The 20,296-nt window shown below is 49.5% G+C and overlaps 1 protein-coding gene across 5 annotated transcripts in view; it reads right to left on the reverse strand.

The window, feature by feature from the left end:
* The window catches only part of AHNAK (AHNAK nucleoprotein), a 140,263-nt gene extending 120,171 nt beyond the window's left edge, over positions 1 to 20,092 (reverse strand). For all 5 annotated transcript variants that reach the window (XM_086938166.1, XM_086938165.1, XM_086938167.1 and 2 more), the window contains exon 1: positions 19,851 to 20,092. The gene's annotated coding sequence lies outside the window, so the exon portion shown is untranslated. The remainder of the gene's footprint in view (positions 1 to 19,850) is intronic.
* Between the last annotated feature and the right edge of the window lie 204 nt (positions 20,093 to 20,296).

Below are 20,296 nucleotides of genomic sequence, written 5' to 3' on the forward strand. Positions count from 1 at the left end.
CAAGCTAGCCGGGCTGATGAGAGGTGTTACCTCGAAACCGGTCCGGTCCTCGGATGCTTGATTCCGTTCTGGGAACGACATGGCTTTTGTTGTTCGGACTGGACTGTTCCCATGGGGCAACAGGGTCAGAGCTGATTTGCATATCGCCATTGTCTAACCCAGGGTGGTGTGGAGTGCAAAAAAATCGATGGATTTGGGCCCAGATCTTTTGACTGGGGGAGTGTGTGACATTGATCCACATTCAGTCCATCACTTGTTGTTTTTGCAATTGCCGCCCTAAGTGCGCTGGGTATGCCCAGACGTGGGTCCCAGGCACTCCACACCACTTGGAGTCAAGCTAGCCGGGCTGATGAGAGGTGTTACCTCGAAACCGGTCCGGTCCTCGGATGCTTGATTCCGTTCTGGGAACGACATGGCTTTTGTAGTTCGGACTGGACTGTTCCCATGGGGCAACAGGGTCAGAGCTGATTTGCATATCGCCATTGTCTAACCCAGGGTGGTGTGGAGTGCAAAAAAACGATGGATTTGGGCCCAGATCTTTTCACTGGGGGAGTGTGTGACATTGATCCACATTCAGTCCATCACTTGTTGTTTTTGCAATTGCCGCCCTAAGTGCGCTGGGTATGCCCAGACGTGGGTCCCAGGCACTCCACACCACTTGGAGTCAAGCTAGCCGGGCTGATGAGAGGTGTTACCTCGAAACCGGTCCGGTCCTCGGATGCTTGATTCCGTTCTGGGAACGACATGGCTTTTGTAGTTCGGACTGGACTGTTCCCATGGGGCAACAGGGTCAGAGCTGATTTGCATATCGCCATTGTCTAACCCAGGGTGGTGTGGAGTGCAAAAAAACGATGGATTTGGGCCCAGATCTTCTGACTGGGGGAGTGTGTGACATTGATCCACATTCAGTCCATCACTTGTTGTTTTTGCAAATACCTCCACATGTGGCATAGACTGTGGTCCGGATTACAGTATCCTGTAAATTGAGGAGGTAAGTGCATATAGGAAAGTATAAATTTACTATTCTGAACTCCACGTCTACATACATTGAAGATATACATGTTGTCAAGATACATATGTGTGCAGTTAAGGATGGCAATTCTATACTTGCTACTCGATAAATTTGGTCCCGATATTCAGCACATGATATTCTGTACCTGCACATGTGGCATACACGTACTTCACAAAACAATACAACATTGCAGCGGTGACCTTGCCTATGGGCTGCACATAACTAAGCTACATACACCAACCCCAGCCCAGTATTGCACCAAAGCAAGTTACCAAGGGAAGCTCATGAAAGCAGTACAACCACCTTCTGAGCCTGCTTAAAATCACTACTTGAAAACAAGCATTTGCAATGCAATAGATCTCGTAATTTATGCGAGTTTAAGCTATTGGCATTGTAAATGACAATGCCTCTTATTTATGTTTTAATAACAAAAACAAAAGGCATTGTCATTTACAAGGCCAATAGCCCAAACTAAAAAAAGAAGTAGAACCTCCAGAACCCTCTATATGACTGAAGGAATATACTGCAAGGAAAGTAAGATTCAGTCGCCTCAAGTAATACTTGTTCTACCTCTGTTAAGTTGGTGTGGCATCCCACCGTTGGGCATGTAGAGCTCTAGTAAAGCATTTCAAGAACTGTGCCACCCTCAGGAGGCAGACAATGCATGAATCATGCACCCTAGGGATGCCTCGTGGCAGGCTTTCAAGGTGTAATCCCTTTCTATGCGGCGAGCTCTTCAGTGCTATTGGGTGTTACATTATCCACTCCTCGTAGCCTAACTCTCTTCGAGGCTTCAAGATACCTTCCCCTCCTGGGGAAGTGACTAACCGGGAAGGCACTGCTTGCATCACCCCTCCTGGGGATCCATCTCTAGACATGCTTTCCAGCTATCCTTCCCTCCAATCACTCTCACGCTCTCCAGTCTTTTCAGGATTCATCTTCTCCTCGGGAGGTGGCACCATAGGTGGGATTTTCAGGTATCAGCCCCTTCTGGGAAGCAGGCTGTCTGTTTGGGCACTTAAATAAAAGAATCTCTCTCCTGAGAGGCCATAGCTGCATCGTGCCGGTAGGGAGAGGTTTGGCAGGGTAGGCTTTTCAGGTACCATCCCCTCCTCTCAGGTGGCCCTCAGAGAAGGCCTCTGCAGTACCAGCACCTGCTGCTGATCTGGCTCAGCCATTTCAGCACCATGCCCTGCCGGGGAGAAGGCTCTTCCCGAAGGCATCCATCATCTCTACCTGGGGTGCTTATTGAGGAAGGCCTATCAGGGATCACTTCTTGGGGTGCTTCCTGTCCAAACCAGTCCTTTAGGCGTCACTCCTTCCAGCGGAACAATCCTCTCTTGCAAGCCATTCATGTATAATTGCAGCTCCCTTCACCCTGGACTTCTTGATCTCCATGTACATGCTTAAGCCATCATGCTCCATGGTTAACACGCCTCTGCAGAATGTACTGATGCATGCAAAAAGCAGCAGATTAAAGGGCCTGGGCAGGTTCGTGGACAAGCTCAAGGTGAATGCACAATGCTTTGCTCCAGTTAGAAACAGTGAGTAATAGGTCCAGTAATAAAGGTAGCACACAATTGTGCCTAGCATAGTCATTTCACCAGCATACATGGTCCTACATATGAAAAATGATATTGAGGAACTTGTAAGAGTACCCTGCCAAGCCACTCGGATAGAAGCCGGGGCAATTCGAGACATGAGGAAACTCAACCATTTGGATGCTTTTGTGAATGCACTCTGCACAGCCCTCTAGAGAAGGCCGCCAAAATGGAACCCAAGGGCCCTATGTAGTAGCAGGCCATACCCCAGTAAGCAAACAACCAATTCATCCACAGACAAATTCTATATGGAAAGAAGACTCAACTCTCATCATAGGGAATGATCGACTGCAGTCGACACACAATGTTATGGAACAGGCTCCCTTCAGAGATACTCCCAGACGGATGAGTTGTAAGACAGACGGCATTCCAAGAAATATTAAGAGCGGATATTGGGGGTGTTCCGATTTGGCTATTTGCCACTCAAGGTAATGCAAACTTCCTTCTTCTGAACGAACACGGCAACTACCTCCCTCTATTTCCGTTTTACCACCAATCCATAGTCCGGATTCGGAAAGCTAGAGGCAAAGGAACATTGGTTGTTTTTTAACTCTAATAGGACAACTTCAAAAGCTAAGGTAAATAAATTAGCAAGAGAAAGAGTAAGCTGCGGACCAATCAGGTTGTGCAGTGTCGGTATAAGTAGTGATGCCGAATGCGGAGTCAGTGTCATTGGTGGGTCAGGCGTGGTGTGCCGTGTTGTAGTAAGTAGACCCAGGTAGACTGCTGCATCCTGTGGCATGTTGTCCTGTAGACCAGTCGATCACCGGTCAAGGTAAACACAGAACGGCAAGCTTCCCTGGGACAAACTCCAAGTCAGTTATGTGGCTTCCAAATAAGGAATGGTTCAAGGCCCCGCTGACCAGCAGACAGGCATTTCCCTGCTCCAACCATCCAACAGAGTTAGCCACCTCACTGCAATTCAATGGGTAACCTGCACAACAAAAGCATATTTTTAGTTAACCGGACCCTCGTTACAACTCTTAACGAGGCGAGGCTACTCGCAGTTGAGCCTTATTTTTATTTACCCGGGTTTCGGAAGGAGATTCGGGTTGTTTTCTCACACTTTCTACCCGGATCTTCAAAGCTGACCTCAGATCTCTTCTCTTCCAAAGACACTTTCAGAACTAATACTTTTTATTCTCAGGCCCCTCTAGGAAGTTCGCTGATCATTGTAAATTTGTATTTTTCTTGTATGTTCCTCAACCTTGCGTGCTGTGTTGGATTTTGTAATGTTTGTAATGTTCTATTGTGTAACAATTTTTTTCCCTTGTAACGTAACTGGTTCTATTGTACAGCGCTCGGTCACCTTCTGGTAATGTCTGCGCTTTATAAAAATGCACTAAATAAATAAAATGAATAAATAAAACTGGGGGGGGGGGCACGAGGAGCGGAGTTCATGACATCTGCCCACCCTGAGTTTTTCAGACAGTTAGTGCATTCCAAGGACGGAATGCGCCGGGATTGGGTGCTTTGCTGGGGGGGAGGGGGGGGGGGGGGGGGGTGTTACAAGTGACAGTCTGGCAGAGGGGTCATTCATAGGTTGGCCTTCCCCCTTGGTGCTGAGGTCAGTTTTCCCGCCTGCGGGACCAAGCTTTAAACCCACCACGTACCATGGAGCCGCTCTCAACCCTACATCCTCGACGGAGAAGGCCTGCTTACCCGCGGCCTCCACCGCCAGCCGAGTCCGACCCACCGCGTGTCAGGGCCGGCAGACCGGCCCGGCAGCCTCCGCGCTCTGCTAAAACCATGAACCATGACTGGGAACGAGAACACCTGAACAAGGGCGCGGAGAGAAGGGCACTCCCTCCCTTTTCAACACCGACTACTACCTCAAATACCTGACAGCTCACTAGTGTCACTTACCATTACCTCACTATGATGGTCTGCATTTGTACTCTGGGTATAGCACTACTGTGCACTCACTAGTGGCACTTTAGGCCCACGCAACTGTTTAGGACAGTGCACCCTTCCCTCCTACACCCTCCCTCCTAAAACCTACCTAGACTGTCCTATGCAACGACTACTACCTCAAATACCTGGCAGCTCACTAGTAGCACTTACCATTAGCTCACTATGACTGTCTGCATTGGTACTCTGCGTATAGCATTACTGTGCACTCACTAGTGCTCTCACTAGTGTCACCTTAGGCCCACGCAGCTGTTTTAGAACAGTGCACCCTTCCCTCCTACACCCTTCCCTCCTGCACCCTTCCCTCCTAAAACCTATCTAGACTGCCCTCCCATCATGGAACCCGTCGGCAAACACACATATAGAATCAACTACCCACCCTCACTTACTAAAAAAGCCGCTAAACGTTTTAAACACAACTTCCTGAGGTCCCACCCTGAAACTCCTTGTGCAGACACCTACTTCTCACCAGTCAATGGTTCACTGAACATTGATATTATCTTCCACACCACACGCAGAGCCCAATGGAGAAACATGTTCCGCACCTTACTCACCGTCTCCACCTCCAGGAATTTCGCGCATGGCCTAAAACTCACCATCACTCCATCCCAACTCTTCCCGGGCAGAACAACCATCACTATATACAATAACGGGATCATCCTAATGCAATCCACTGACAAGAACCTGGAACTACTAGACAACATGTTCCCCAAGTTCAAACAACACCTCGCCAGTCATCGGACCCCCACCCATAGCACCCGCAGGCCTATCACCCCTGAAGTCACCCCCAATCAACCCCAAAACGACACGCACCTTCCCCCCACCCCCGGCACCTCAGACACTCACCCACCTAATGTAGCTACCTTGCACTCCACAGCGACAGACATAGATCCTTCAGCCGCACATTCCAGCGGCACCCCCTTCCCCCCCTACAACCTCACCTTGTCATCCTCTCATACCACTCCCATCCCTGACACCACAGCCTCAAGCCACATTCATTCTAACCTACCCCAGCCTCGAAACGCCATGCACCTCTCCTTTACTCCCGACACCCTAGTCACTCACCCACTTACCGTATCTACCTCACTCCCGTCGAGCACAGACATAGATCACTCCCCCGCCTACACCAACCACCTCACCCCTTCCCATCACACACCAGCCCTCACCCACTTTCCCACCCCTAATACCACAGCTCCCACCCAAAACGACATGCACCACCCCCTTACTCCCGGCATCTTAGTCACTCACCCACCTACCGTAGTTACCCCTCATCCCTCAAACACAGACCTAGACCTCTCTCCCGCTTACAACAACCACCCCACCCCTTCCCCCTACTCAACAGCCCTCATCCACGTCCCTCTCATCCCCGTTCCTCTCACCCCTGATACCACAACTCACACCCACAACCCGCCTAACATAGATCAACATCAGACCGTCACACACAAAGGCAAACCCCACTATTTATCCCCCCCCATTCTCAGCCCCCACTTCCTCCCATTAACTAAGCACACAGAACACACCACCTCCATCAACTCAACTCCACCCTCTCAAAAAAGAACCATCTACAATCCCGCTACCCTCCCCAGTCTCACCCCCCACTACCCAACCTCCACCACTAATAAATGCCCATCCTCCACCTTGCACTCTACGCCTACCACCAATACTCTCATCCACGCCACCAACCTCTCCCCTATGTCATCCACGCCCGACCCTCCCATCCCCACCTCCAACACATTTCCCACAATAGACCACATTACGGCCTCCCTCCTCCAACTCAAAGAAGACATGTACATCATCAAACAACTACTCTGTCTATCACACTCCAATCACCCCTCATCCAACACCCTCCACCAGATCAAACAAGACATTCACAGCATCAAACAAATACTCAGCACACACCCCAGACACCACTCACGCGCCTCCACCTTCACCTCCCCTCCCAAATGGTCCTCCAACCGGGCGGCGAACTCTCGCACTCGACTCCCACCGCATTGGACCTCAATCCCTGTTCACAATCGCGAAAATCGCCCCCACCGCTCCTGCAACCCTCTCTCAGACCTAGACACAACCACACTCCTCCGCTCCTATGACTCAGGTCCCCATAGCATCACACCCGACACTCTCACTGCCATTCCCACGATTCACTCCAATCCCCTTAGACCCCCCACACTGAACAACAGAATCGCTATCCATAGTAACCTGAGTAATGTCCCCCTCGCTCTAGAACACCCTTCTGCCATCGACACACCCCGTCTCAAATGCACTCTGCTCAACTGCAGATCAGCCGCTAGACACTCCGCCGCCATTGCCGATCTCATCCTAAAATTGGATCTTGACTTAATCATCATTACTGAAACATGGCTAACAGAAGCTTCTACACCTATAATGGACATTCTGGTTCCCCCCAACTACCACATCACTAGACTTGATAGGTCTGGCAATAAAAAAGGTGGCGGAATCGCATGTATATACAGGAGCAACCTCTCTGTCTTGAAAGTAACTTCCCCTTCCATACCCTCCCCTACGTCTTGTGAATACATCTGCCTCGATATTGTCAGTGAGGGCAAACAGATCTGCACTCTGCACGGCGTTTACCACCCACCCGGTGACAACCTTACCTTCTCCCAACAAATCATGGACATGATCTCAACCAACTCCGGGCGACAACTCACACAAATATACCTTGGTGACTTCAACCTCCGCTGGAACGATCACAATGATGCGGTGGTAAAAAGTCTGAAGAATTTCCTTAACGCCCTTGACCTCACCCAAATTTGCAACAGTCCAACACACGATAAAGGCTCTATCCTTGACCTTATCATCTCCAAAGAGGGCTCTATCCAACTCGAATCTATCCAACCCTGTGACTGGTCAGATCATCATATTGTCACATTCTTCATCAATGAAAAAGTTAAACTTAACCCTGCTCAATCCGCCAGGCCCAAAGTCTGGAAAAGAGACATGAAAAAGCTAAACTCAAACTCGCTGCCCCCCAACAGCTGCAACTCACTGCTTCCTCCTGCTGGCGTTAAGGACGTCCAATCCTTGACTGATCACTATCTTAACACTATGACCTCAATAATTAACGAAGTCGCACCCTTGCAGCTAAAAAAAGCCACCGCAAAAATCTCCAACCCCTGGTACAACGGGAGTCTCAATGACGATAGACGCGCAATGCGAATGGCAGAGCGCACCTGGAGATCAGCTCCCTCTGCACTGAACCTAAAAAACCTGAAGAAAAAGAGAAATGCCTACTTCAGGAAAATAAAACGATCAAAATCAGACTTCTTCAAGCGTCAGCTCGACCAAGCCAAAAATCGTCCGAGAAAGCTGTTTGAGCTTATCCGAACACAATCCAAAGAACAACCCCAACCTCTCAACACCATGCGCGAAGCTCCCTCCTGCGAAGACTTCGCCTCTTTCTTTAACCAAAAAACTGACAACATAAAGAATGATCTCCTCATGGACGCAAGCCTCTTCCCCAAACCCCACCGCATAGCACCCACCAAACCAAAAAACAATGCCTCCTGGTCAACCTTTGTCACCTACACAGAAGAAGAAATTGGCAAACTGCTCAGCACTCTGAAACCATCCAATCACCTCACGGACCCCCTTCCTGCTAACGCTGTCAAAGTTCTTACCCCGTCGCTCCTTCCACTCTGGACCAAAATCATTAACAGCTCACTTCAACAAGGGATCATTCCCGACTCCCTCAAAGTCGGACAAGTCACACCTTTGCTAAAGAAACCTACAGCCGACCCCTCTGACCTAAACAACTACCGTCCCATTACCAACATTCCGACTCTTGCCAAACTGCTGGAAAAATGCGCACAAATACAATTGACTAAACACATTACTCAGTTTGATCTCCTCAACTCTCATCAATCAGGCTTCCGAGCAAATCACAGTACTGAAACTGCTATGACTCACATAATCGACGACGCCCTCCAAATCCTAGATCATAACGACACCTGCCTCCTCATCCTCCTTGATCTCTCCTCCGCATTTGACACCGTCAAACATGAGAGCTTACTCGAACTATTAAACACAAGAATGGGCCTATCTGGAACTGTGCTCAAATGGTTTACGTCCTTTCTGCATAACAGGTCGCAGAAATTCAAGAGCAACAACTTGATGTCCGCGCCAAGACCTGTATCGCTAGGCGTACCACAAGGATCCTCCCTATCCCCAACTTTGTTCAACTTAGTTATGGAACCTCTAACCACTTTGCTGCAAGAATCCAATGTACACTTCCACATGTATGCTGATGACACCCAACTTTATCTCAAACTACAATCACCCAAAGACATCACGCTCTTGAACTCAACGATCAGAAGCACTCAATCTTGGCTGGCCGCTAATCATCTCAAACTCAATGCCCTTAAAACAGAGTTCCTTCTGATCTCACCACCCGCGAAGATCACTACCGCACAAATGTGGCTTAAAGACCTCACAGCACTTAATGTTCAACCCACCATTGTGGACTCAGCAAAATCTTTGGGCATAACACTTGACACCAATCTCAGCATGCAGGATCACATCAACAAAGCAACTAAGGGAGCGAACTACCAAATCAACACCCTTAGGAAACTTAAACCTTTCCTTCCAGCCAAAGACTTCCAAACTGCGGTACATTCACTAGTCATACCTCGAATAGAATACGGCAGCACCGCACTCTGTGGTCTCCCCCGAGCTACTACGGCACCCTTAAGAGCCTCTTTAAACGCCGCAGCGAGACTTATCACTGGATCAAAAAAACACTCACACATTTCCCCTGACTTCAAATCCCTGAACTGGCTGCCGTTTGAAGCCAGAATACACCTGAAAATCGCTTGTTTGACACACAAGGCTATCCACCTGAGCTCACCTAGATACCTCGCACAGAAGCTGACGATTTCTGGAGGCACCAGAAACACTAGAGGTACAAACAATCTTTTGCTAAAGCCTAAAAGATTCCGCAAGGAAAAAACCTATAAACGCTCCTTCTCGGGAATGGCTCCCAGGATTTGGAATTCGCTTCCCCCTGAAACCAGGCTGATCACATCCTTCATACTTTTCAAGAAAGAAGTAAAAGCGATCCTCATGGCTAAATACACTTGAACCACTACTGGAGATAAAACTACAAAGACTCGTTACTCATCTGTACTATTTGTTCGAACCCTTTGTATTTTTATTTTGACTCTGAATTTGATTTACTTCACTGTTTTATGATATAACTTCAATGTACTTCTAACATGATTGTTGTATCTGCGTATACATGCTCCCCTTCTCTGTAAAGCGCTCTGATATCTGCGAAGATCTTGTTCGCGCTATATAAAACTTTCAAAATAAATAAATAAATAAGACAAGCCGAGAGCAAGGCACGGAGGGAAGCACAGGGAGGCAGCAGCTTCCTGCCTGAAGCCATCCACCGAGGGCACCAGCAGCGGCCTCCGCAGGGCTACACCCCCCTCAGTGCTACACCCTCCTCAGCGCTACAACCCCCTCAGCGCTACACACCCCCCTCAGCGCTACACACCCCCCTCAGCGCTACACCCCCTCAGCGCTACACAACCCCCTCAGCGCTACGCACAGTTCAGCGCGGCGTGGGCGGGCTGGAGACGGCACAGAGTGAGATGCGTTTCAAAGCCCTCAACTCGCTCTCACTGCAAGCCTGCTGAGCCGTCAGTCAAAGTAAGAATGACAGCTGTCACACCCACTGAGAAGAGCTAAAAAACATAATCCAGCAACTCGGCCTTTTCTTCAACCATGCCTTGCTCCCATCCACACGAGGTCCTTGTTTTGATGGGAAACGGCTCCAGTCCTTTATTTAACATCGCGTGTTTATTGCTGCGTCATCCATTAAGCAATCGGCCTCATAAATCAGCAGATGGACACATGACATGCATGATCAGACGGTATCTTGTGGGGGAGGCCTCCCTGTGGGCTGGAGGCTTAATCCGGCCACTAATCATCAGCACCAGGCTGTGTAGGCCTTCGGCTGGACTGCAGGTGCTGTGCCTAAGACCCTGTTACTTCCCCCCCCCCCCTCCACTGTACACCAGGCACCCCTTCCTACCCCTCCTTGGGGTGTTTTGTTCTTGCTCGTGAGGTTATACCAACATGGAACACACAAAAGGTGATGGAGGCGTGCCTTCAGTTTGTCTAAAGACTGCCAATCGCTCAGAATAACATCCCAACCCATCCTTCTTTTGCTTACCAGGCCACCTCAGTTTGCAACCCAGGTCTGGTTTCGGCCTAGTGAAAGAGCCCTTACCAAACCGGTCCTAGGTTGCTTGTAGGGGTCACCTGACCTGGCAGTTCAGACTGGACTGATCCCATGAGGAGCAGCGTCAATGCTGATTTGCAAATGGCAGAGTCCAAACTGAGGTGGCACAGTGTGCGAAAAGCAATGGACTGGGGCGCGGCCCGAGCAACTGCCAGTGGAGATTCATTCAAGCATTTCATCCATCACTCTGCTGTTAATGAGGTTATTCCATCCCCACTAGGTGACTGCGACTTCATCTTTGCTTCCGGTGCAGGCGGGTGGGTCTCGATTCTGCTGACGTGATGGATTGTGCTTTTGGGGGTCACTTACTGTCCTTTATGCCACGATCTCCATGACCTTACTGGTCACTTTTACAGCTGGTCTGCCGATCCGGAGATGTACCTTTCACGCCATTCCACCCCCCCCCCCCCCCCCCCCCATGTTGGTTGGGGCATTGGTGCCAGACATCAACTTGGCCTCTTTGTGGCGGTCTTTGGGCCTCGAGCCTGCTCAAGGCTCCTTCCCGTCCATGTCCTTCTGCTTCTTGGCTGGGACTGGGCCTTTGCACAAAGCCTGCCACTCCGCTCTTTCTCCAACGTCTCATGTGACCTTCCTTGGACCCCCATCAACCACACGCAGTTGCGTTGATGGAAAAAAGCCACAGTCCTTTATTAAACATCACATGGCTGCATCATCTGATAAGCAATCAACATCCTAAATCAACAGCTTTGCATATGATATGCATTATCAGACTGTAAAATGTGGGGGGGGGGGGCCTCCTTGTGGGCTCAAGGCCTAATGCTGACATTTATCCGCTCCGAGCCATGTAGGTCCTCGGCTGATCGGCAGGTGCCATGCCAAAGTCCCCGTCCCCCACTTAGTCGCCAGGGGCCCCCTGACTTTTGCATTCCAAGGCCCGCTGGGGCAGCAGGTACCCCTTTCTACTCCTGTCAGGGGGTCCTTATCCCTGCTCTTGATGTTACTCCGACCCCACCACGCTGCTGGAGGGTTACCGCCCTCGGGCAGCGCCCCCCTTTTGCGCTCTACATAGCCCATCCTATAAACATCCCATCAGTTCTAATGCCCCCAACATGTTCAACAAGAACATGTTAAGCCCATCATCCGATAGATCATGGGTACACACAATCACAAGGGCCACAAAGTCTGGTCTGTGATGTGAGCGAGGGCAACATCGATGCTAGCAGGGTGGGGACGAGAGGAGGGGGGGGGCCCTTTTGGTGAAGATGGCTTTGAAAATGAAGGTGTTTCTAAAGTTAAGTGGTGCAGGACAACCGAGTTAGTTCCTTTCATTAACTCCAATTAAACTTTAAATAAAGGCTTGCCTGTAATCTAACATCTTTAATGATAGTGCGGAGTCAATTGAACAGCAGCCCAGCGCTGCTGTTGACCAAGGGGCTGCATGTAAGGAGGTCAGGAGGGCCGCATGCGGCCCCCGGGCAATACTAATGAGTATCACTGCAATAGATGGACCCCGTCCTCATGTCTATAGGTCACTGCATGGTTTTTATATAATTTAATTGATTAGATGCTCATGGGTCACTGTTTTATTTATCACAATATGTAAATATCATAACTGTTTTATCAATGAGTGCTTCACTTTGAAACATTGAGGACAAGATTAAATAAAAAGAACGGAGTTATAAAAAAATACACAAGCTTCCAGTACAGTCTGAGTTTATACAACTTAATCTCAATATATTATCTTCCTTATACATGTATACCCGGTCTATGTAGGCATGTATCTATATTTATTACTGTACTCCTATTGTTGAAGAAATAGACAAAAAAACATATTTCACTCTCCAAAGCACTACTCAGTCTCACCCTATACCGCTCTGAATATATCCTCTACCTCCACTCTCCGACTCATCCAAAACCTCATTCTTACTACTATGACATCTACAATAACTAGTTCTAGACTTTCCCCTCCTTTATCTCTCCTGGTTCAGCCCAAGACTCATTTTACTACTATGATCTCCCAAACAACCCTTTCTAAATTTCGACCTCATATTTCCCTCCTTTGACTCATCCCAAACCTCATTTTACTACTATGATCTCCCAAATCCCTTTCTAGAAGCTCTTCACTCCTCAATCTCTCCTTTAACTCATCCCAAACCTCATCTTCTTACTATGATCCGTCAAATAACACGTTCTAGACTCTTCCCTCTTCTATCCCTCCCTTATCCTATTCAATCCAACTAACACACTTCCATGTCCATGTCCACCGCTCAGATGAACTCATATTTCCCTATACTAATCTACCACTAATTGTTTTGGATTCCGGAGTAGCATGCTACTTGCTGAAAAACGCTTTAACGCCTCGCCAGGGGTAGTAAGCGCTATATAAATACAATTGCAATGTAGGAACCGGTGACCCACAGGTTGATCAACCCATGTCTGACACGCTCCCAGCCCATGCTCTTGAAGAACTTGGACACTGTTATATTGAGTTACCTATGGGACCCTTCCACTGCGCCCTGATCACGGGGGTCTCGACCAATCAGTAGACGTTCCTGGTGCACCACTCCTGTCCTGTCTTAGTTGGGGGCATTAGTGCCAAACGCCATCTTGCCCTCCCTTTGGTACTCACTGGGCCGGATCAAGTCTCTGGCCCTTCAAGGACCATCCGTTTCCCTGGGACTGGGCCTTTGCACGAACCTTAAATGCGACTGAGTGCAGAGCGGTGGGGGATTCATGAAACTATTCCACGGGCGGGAGAGACCTCCTGCAGCCCGCTTCAGAGAACAGGAGCATTGGAGTTGATCCTCCACCACATCTGTAACCCATGAATTATTTAGTGAGGTTTGGCTAATTACTGCTCACGCCTGACAATTTCCAAACCATGAGTGCACAGACATAAAGAGATGACCTCAGTAGCCATCATAACATCATGTATGTTACTGGTGGTGTTTGGGGAAGAGAGCAGGTAGATATGCAGAGTAGCTAGCGAATGTCCACCTTGGACAGCAAGAGTGGGCTGGGTGAGACGGGGGCACAAACAACCATTGAACAGCGTATGCTCAAAGGTGTGACGTGATCCCTGCAGGCCTTCAAAAACCTACAGTAAATAAGCCAGGGGTGGAAAGCGCTACATATCTCTGGTAAGGAGAGCAGGGGACCCAAGGGTTACGGGCAAGAGGGTTCCTGCTAGTATATGGTGTGCCCTCTCTGGTGCAGGGCTGTATGCCAGCCGTGCATCCAAAACCTTTAAACACATATGGGTGTTTGCTCGAGGGCGAATAGCAATCCATCTGGTGAGGGTACAGCATGTCGTTTCGAAGATAACGGGTGTGTCCATCTCAGGTGTGACGTCAGCAGGCACACCTGTGCATCCATCTTCCTGGGGTGTGCGTGTCACAGAGTTCCTAGACAGGTGCCAGATCTCTTACAAGCGCTAGAAATACTTGAAAAGTTCTATACATCTCCTGTTCAAGTCCATCTGCCTGTAATGATAGTAGGTCGGTGTTTATGTGGTTGGGTGACACCATCAGACCAGATATCATGCATCAAAAGTTGGCAGGTGCCAATCAGGGACAGTTGAAACGCCCTGCAGCAGGCTTGGAAGTACCCCTGATCACGCGGAAGGCCACTGTGCCACCACTGAAATGGGCCTCAAGAGAACATTAGTCAGGAGAACAGAGCCCCCTGCAGTAGAATGGGGAGGGAACATGCTCTGAACCCCCAGAAGGAAACAGACAGCAAGCTGCTCCTAATCGCCTCTGCGGGCTTCGGTGCGGGCATCCTTCTCAGAGATATGAGTCAACACACCATGGCACATGACGAAGAAACCAGCCACAGCACAGGAACAGGCCATGACACGTGACAGATAACAGAGCCCCGGGCCTATGGACATGCCCCAGCACTGGTCAATAAACACACCCTCTGCACATCCCCAGAAAGTGCTGCTTGTAGAAGTCCATGACACTGGCGAATAACACATTCCGGGCTGTTCCAATGAGGAGCGGGGTCGAGACTGATTTGCATATGGCTAGGTCCAAACTAGGTTGGAGCGGTGAGCAAAAAAACGATGGATTTAGGCCCAGGTCTCTGTACCGGGGTGAGTGTTTGACATTGTTCAGAATTCCGTTTCAGCAATTGTTCTTTTTCCATCACTGGTAAAAGGCACACATCAAATAAACACGCCGTGTGCACATCACCAAAACGTAACACTTGAGACAGTCCATGGCACTTGCAAATAATCATATTCCAGGATACGGGCTACACACTGACACAGTGTATTGCAATTGTATTTATATAGTTAGTCAGTCAAAAGGCTTTATATAGTGCTTACTACCCCCGAGGAGGCGTTGAAGCTCTTGTTCGGAGAGTTGCCCACAGGAGCGGCCAGTGCAGGTGAGAGCAGTAGGGTTGAGGTTGGGGGGGGAGGATTCTTCAGACCACTACAAGGGAAAATTAAATAAACAATTCGCTTTCCGTTGCAGTCGTCTGTCGAAATAACACCGTCCACCACTCTTACCTGCACCGGCCGCTGCTAGTGGTGAATTAGTGTAGGGAAATATGAAATTAATTTGAGTGGTGTGATACTGTGCGGGCACTACGTAGAAAAATCATGGGCACAGACTGAAATTCAGCAACGTCCCTTTAAGCATGTGGCTCGCACAGTTGCAGTTAGCTGTAAGAGATAAGGCACCCAAATAGCTAGAGAAATACAGCTCAGGTCATGAAAATGAATAAACAAACCCTGAACAACAGCAAGGCATAGTGCATGAACTCATCAAAGGCACAAAAGGGTGCCAAAGAACATGGGGAATAAAGACACCCTGGGATCCGAAACACACCTTAACATTTGAGGAACAAACACTCCCTGGGCACGACGGCACCATGCCACATGAATAAGCTATGGTAAAAGAAAACCACATCCCAGGCACCAAGAGGTGCTACAGGACTTGCACGCCAGGGGTCATGATGAGCAAAACCACAGCGGCATCTGCAAATCACATGCTTGCTTGACACAAAATACAGTTTGGTGATTTCTTCTAGTGTGGCACCAGTCGTTACCATGACAAAAAACAAGTGGCGGATTTGCTTAGCACATCATAGAATAGAATATCTCCCTTGTTATGGATTTATACAATGTCAGTTATATCACTCTGTTGGAGTGCAGGCCTGATGTAGGGCTGATCCACCTTTTAGCACCAATCCACGATCCCCTACCCACTCAAGGTGAGGCAGAGTTTCATATACAATTTACAAACAACCACCAGTGCACATCCTTTTTAGTCACTATTATCCAATGGGCATCCGGCGACGTCAATCCAATATCTCAAGTGTTCGTTTCATCCACAATATAAATGCACAATGTTCATTGATATTCAATGTTCTTTTATTAATTCTTTTCTTGTCACAGCCGACGCGCGTTTCGCCCTCCGCGGGCCTTTTCAAGGCAAGTACATTTTAGGTGAGCAGCATGTATTCTAAGAATCGATAATTAATAAAAAACCTTTGGGCATTGTTCCTCCAAGCCTTTCACTTTCACACGTCAAGGTGCTGTAAGTGTAGTTCCTTAATCTAGGATCCATCCACATGTTATGTTTCAGAGTTTAGATGCGCTACTTGGAGCCTTGATAAGTTCCATCGCCATTGCGCGTCTGTTGGCGTCGGAAAAGGTAGCCTCCGTCCGCGGAGGACGAAACGCGCGTCGGCTGTGACAAGAAAAGAATTAATAAAAGAACATTGAATATCAATGAACATTGTGCATTTATATTGTGGATGAAAAGAACACTTGAGATATTGGATTGACGTCGCCGGATGCCCATTGGATAATAGTGACTAAAAAGGATGTGCACTGGTGGGTGTTTGTAAACCTGTCGTTACCATGCTTACTACTGGGCGCCATCTACCCTCGCAAGGCCATTTAGAGTTACCACCTTGTGTCAGGGAGTCGTGTCTGCAATCATATGGCTTTGCGTTACATATCACTGTTCAAGTGTTTCATGCCAATTGACTTAACGGAAGCAAACCAAGCCTACAAATCCCAGAATGCATTATTTGGCGAGATGAAAGGTTAGTTCTGGCAACATTCAGCCTCATTCAGAGTGCCTCACAACTGAAATGAAGTCCTGGGTTTCAATCAAACTGTGCCAAATCCTGGGTATTTACTGGCTCAATTTCCTCCAGATAAGTTTGTTCAGCCAAAGCAATGCAACCAGGCAGCAGCCCCCACCTGCAAAGGCTGTCCCCGCCATAGCATTCATCATGTGTTAGCACGGTTTGCCCTGCGCCATTTAACGCTCCAGACTGGGCCCTCGTGAGCGAGTCGGTATTCCTGTTCTTGCCCATAACAAGATTACAATTAGGTGAGAAGTCGGTATTCCTGTTCTTGCCCATAAGAAGATTACAATTAGGTGAGAAACAGACGTTGCATCCCATGATTTGCAGCAGGTCTGACTTGCAGGACAAATGTGTACATTTCTCGCTGTTTGCATACACTGTACAAGAGCATACACTACTGATGCATTTATTTCCACTCTATATCGAATATGTAACGCAAATTACGAGGAGAACATTTTGAGGGGCCCCTTGGGACAGGGAACACCCCTAAGGAGGTAGAGGATTTGTAATCCTCTTCCTGTGACTTTTTACCCCCCCCCCCCCCTCCCCTTCAGCTCCACACCCCCCGCCTGCGCCCACTTCTCTCTGCACATGACTTCCCTGCAGTTGCTCTCTCCCAAACTTCGAGCCCCGCCCCTCGCGGCTGAATCCTGCAGAGTTTCTGCAGTTTGCCTAAAGTCTGGTTTCAATTAGTCACTGTTTCCAACCAGCGCATTCCTCAGGGCTCCGGGCGGAGGTCGGGGCCCCACCCAGCCAGGGAGCGAAATCTGCAAGATATTAAACTGATAGAGGAAGGGAGCGGCCGCGGAACAGACCCCGAGACCAGAGCCAGGGAGCGCAGGAGACCGACCACCCGCCCAAAACAAAGCCTCGGGGAGGAGGCGCACACCTTAAAACCGGGTGGGCGGGGAAGAACTGAAAAATAATAGAAAGAACCTCCAAGTGGAAACAGATAGGATGCTCTAAAGACCCTGGGGCAGATTTACAAGCCCCTTGCGCCACTTTTGCGTCACTTTTCCGATGTAAAAATGACGCAAAAGTGGCGCAAGGGGCTTGTAAATCTGAAGCAAAACGGATCGGTCCCTGAGTAATTTCTAATCCACCCGAAAATGTAACTAAACGCAGACCCACAATAATAGAGAGAGGTCTTACAATGTGCACCCTCTCCGCCTAACTCATCCAGCGATTGCAAAACAACATTATTCCTCGTTTCACGAGGACGAGCGGCTAAACCCACGACTGCAGCACGTTCACCCGCCGAGCTATCCCCGCAGTCTCGCTGCACCCCCATCCAAAGCCAGGCGCAGCACCCGGACTGCAGCCCCGCCCGCCCCCACCCCAGGAATGCTGGCCGGGCCCCTCCCGGAGCGGGAACCAGCGCTCAGCCTGCAGCCAAGAGCCGAAGTTTGTTGTGAAAGAGAAGAGTGTTCTCGTCAAAGCTCAAGAACCAAGGAGGAGGGGAGAAAAGGGGGTGGGTGTCCGGCTACAAATACCACCGAACCCTCCCCAAACAGAGCCGACCAGGCTGACCTGTGCAGAAAGAGATCTTACACCAAAAAAACGACCTCCACAGCGCCCCTGTATCTCTGCCCACAATATGGGCTGCGGAACGGCCCCCTCACTTAAACAATTAGGGGCTTATTTACAAGGCCCTAGCGCCACTTTTGCGTCGTTTTTAACATGGGAAAAGTGACGCAAAAGTGGCGCTGGGGACTTGTAAATCTGCCCCTTCATACATAAGAAATCAGATCACTAAAACGACCACACAATAAAAAAAATACACACACACCACAACACTCCCACTCACCTGAGACCCATTCCTCAAAATAGAGCACCCACCAGAACCACACAGCGCGGATCCCCTACAAAACGACAAAGTTAAATTGCCTCTGTCCCATTGGCATATCTAGAGAACGAAACCTGCCCGAAAATATGAAAAAAAGAAACACATTACGGTTCTGAACGAGTCTTCTCTGGGGTGGGGTGCATATGGAGTCGGTGTACCAGCTCTATATGTCCGGACCCCCTTGTTGTGCCCCACCACCACAGCTGCAGAATATACCAGGAGTTGAGACAGCACTGAACCTCACCACGCACATTCATTTGTCCAACTACCTTGCCAAGTAGCGATATTTGCTTAAAATGTTTAAAGTGACTTTGTATTTCAGAGTATATTGCTCAATATCTAAATATAAAAATACAGGATGTAAGCACATAGATACACACACCTTTGTAGGTGGTCCCACCTGTTTATTGTGTACACTCTAAAATGTACTTCCAGACACGCCACTAACACCAAATCACACGGCGCAATAAAACACGCCCTCCAAGACGCACGCCTCGACCCTGCGCTGCGCATGTCTCCAGACCACTCACGCCGCTTCACTCCTCTCCCGCAGCACACCTCACGGGCGTGGTCGGAGGGCTGCGCAGCACTCCTGCGTACACACGGTAGCTATCGCTGAACGCCCAAAATGTCTTCACCAACTTACTGGCTGGGTTCGACGCCACAGTAAGAGTCCGTACACCGAGGGCTATAGCGCTAGATTAATCTTCTCACTAGCCCGCACTACAAAGCGCTACAATCCTCATACTCCTGTGTATTACCGAGGCGTGGCTGTGCGTTAGGGGCACCAGAAGGGGTCCTTTACGGAGTAGACGCAAATCTGCGTCAAAAGAGCTAACACACACCCCTCGCTCCCAGTCACCGCAATTTGGACCGATTAATGTGCAGAAGCGCTTCAAAGTTGCCCTAAAACTGTTTTGAAGCGAGGAGAAGTCTGTCCGGAGCCCCCAAACGGAGGAGTGCGGGGCAAGAAAATCGTCCGAGCCCAGAAAAGTTTTGCAATCCAGGGACACTGGGGTGGTCCGAACACGGGGAGGGCTCGCGGACCAAGCTTCGAACGCAGGAAAAGTTTCCGAACTTTGGTTCCGGTGCAAAGGTCCAGTTGGGTCCATAGCAAGTGGTCGCAGGTGAGCTCCTTACCTGTCCTTCTGGGGGTCGGGCTTCTAGGCGGCCATCCCGGGGGGCTCCCTGGTCCGGTCCGCTCCTGCTCTCGGTCTTTGCAAACGCAAAGCTGAATGCCCAGCTCGACTCCCGGGGCTGGGCTCTTGTAACATGGGCTGGGAACAGCCAGGAGCGCCTGGGTGTGTCTGCTCCAGCCCCGGCTGCCTGCTCCCTCCTCCCCCTCGCGCACACACCGTCCCTCCCTCCCTCCGCACTCTGACTGCTCACCAGCCCTGCCTTGCCCGTCTCTCTCTTCACCAACGACGGCGCTCCCTTCAAGAAGTCAGCTCCCCAACAACTAGCCCCATCGTAAACCCTACAGCCCTATTCTCTGATCAACACTACTTTTAATGCAGATGTGGGGTACAGTTGTGAAGACCCTCTCACTCTGTGGGTGCACTAAAGCCGCACGTGGACACACGAAC

The sequence above is a fragment of the Lissotriton vulgaris genome, chromosome 9, assembly GCF_964263255.1.
Source record: "Lissotriton vulgaris chromosome 9, aLisVul1.2, whole genome shotgun sequence".
Classification (NCBI taxonomy): Eukaryota; Metazoa; Chordata; class Amphibia; order Caudata; family Salamandridae; genus Lissotriton; species Lissotriton vulgaris.